Source organism: Seriola lalandi, unplaced genomic scaffold, assembly GCF_002814215.2.
Source record: "Seriola lalandi dorsalis isolate HSWRI2012SDOR001 ecotype SW California unplaced genomic scaffold, Sedor1 jcf7180002000515, whole genome shotgun sequence".
Classification (NCBI taxonomy): domain Eukaryota; kingdom Metazoa; phylum Chordata; class Actinopteri; order Carangiformes; family Carangidae; genus Seriola; species Seriola lalandi.
Window position 1 is genome coordinate 1 of NW_019471174.1, and position 1977 is coordinate 1977.

A 1977-nucleotide genomic window follows, 5' to 3' on the forward strand; every position below is an offset into this window, starting at 1 on the left:
AGGACTACTGTGGCATTTAAACACTTTATCCAGCTCTCTGATCACTGATCACTGTCTGATCCAGCTGAAGTGAGCAAAGGTATGATACTAGTAAAATAGAACATACATTTTATTGTTGCTCCCATCTTTCATTACTGCTAATCAGATGAGGAAGGCAAATTGAGGAGCGGTAAATTTCCTGGGTTCATCGTCAACTGCTGAGGAAACTCAAGTTGGTGCAAATTTAACAGAGTGGCTGAAATGTCGAGAAAGCAAATTCGGGCCTGGATGTGCACCGCGCACTTCAAAACCTGGACACCGATGCACCAAAAACAAATTCTACTGATTACCCATTGCATTCATAAATTACACACTTTGCCCACTGAGGCCACAAGAGACAAAAACAACAGAGACATGCACCGCTGCAAATACAAATTCAAAAAACTGACAAGGCCCCACTATCAGAAACTTGAATACTGCTGCAGTTATGTGCACTGGGAGCTCGATATCCAGTTTTCTCAATTTCCATCTCAATATCATATTCAAAATATGATAAAACCAGGATAAGACTCAAAACTGGCAATACTAATATGCATGTAAATGTACTTAAAGAGAAATGATAGGTAAAAAGCCAAAGGTTTGTAAAATAAAACATGGCTTGCTTTTCACTCTTTTTGACTGCTGGTTTCATGCATGTACTGATCAGTGGGATTTTCTTTTGTAAATTTTCAACATTTTGTTGAATGTTAAAATTATAAGCTTTCATGCAGAGCTGCAACAATTAGTCAATTCATCAGTCAACTGACAGAAAATTAATCAGCAGCTTTTTTGATAATTGAATAATCATTTTAGTTGTTCTTTTGAGCACAAATTCCAAATACTTGCTGTTTGGAGCTTTTCAAATGCGAGGATGTGATGCTTTTCTTTATCATACATGATCGTGAACTGTATATCTTTGGATTTTAGACTGTTTTTGGGACAAACAAAGAGATTTGAAGATGTCACCTTGGTCTTTGGGAAATAACCACAAGCATTTGTAACTATTTTCTGGAATTTTATAGATCTTGCATAATCAAAAATCACCAGATTAATTGATAATTTAAATAGTTTAGTTGCTGCCCTACTTTCACGTAATAGGATGTGATTTTTGATTAAAAATAAATCTTGCAAACAAACTTACCAGTAACACAGTCACTGCTGCAGAGTCACCTGCACCACAACATGAACACCACCACAGCACATACAGCAGGTTAGAATTAGAACTGAGGAGGAGAAATGTAATAGTTGAAAACACACAAAATGCAGCTTTCTTCTTTGACTTCATTCCAGTCTTGGAAAGCTGCAACTCACCATGCAGGTTTTGTCTGGCTCCTGCCTGTGCTTCATTAGCTCCTCCAACTTGAGCTCGTCCTCCAGCTGCTGCTCCAGGTCGTTCTCAAAGCTCTCCTCCTCTGCAGCGCCGGCGCTCCTGTGACAAATAACAGGCAGTTTAAAACAAGACAAAAAATGTATGGTGGAAACATGAGGTATAAGACTGTTCAGCTTGAAAACAAACAACAAAGTCCCACTTGTAATCTTGTGTAACAAGCATTAGGTTTGCTTCAAATCAGAGGTTTATAGAAATGTAGTAGATGACCTATGAGGTGTTTTTCTCAAACATCTGTATGGAACAAAGCAATGAAACAGCGAAAGCTGGCAACAGAGCAAATAAACTGTCAGGAGGAAGCAGCAAGCTATGCCAAAGTAGATTCCCAGGTTAAACAGGGAGGAGCTACAAAAGTGTAGAGGAATAGGATTTCGACCACACTAATAAGACAAGCTTTTGAATATGAAGTGTGTGATTTTGTCATGGATGATTTGCCCTCAGAAGGTGTGAAATTCAATCAGCTGTCTATGAAGGCAGGTCCTCACTCAAGAACCTTTATCTAGTCCTTCACAACTTTTTTTTGTCTCATATCCATATAGGCACTCTCCAAAAATAGCACAAAAGCTATTTAT

The 1977-nt window shown here is 38.3% G+C and overlaps 1 long non-coding RNA gene across 1 annotated transcript; it reads right to left on the minus strand.

The window, feature by feature from the left end:
• Window positions 1–15: 15 nt before the first annotated feature.
• On the minus strand, window positions 16–1446 carry LOC111662303 (uncharacterized). The gene is made up of 3 exons (XR_002761310.2): window positions 1330–1446; window positions 1160–1241; window positions 16–946 (listed from the first exon to the last, which is right to left on the minus strand). It is a non-coding gene; the product is annotated as an uncharacterized LOC111662303 (long non-coding RNA).
• Window positions 1447–1977: the final 531 nt, after the last annotated feature.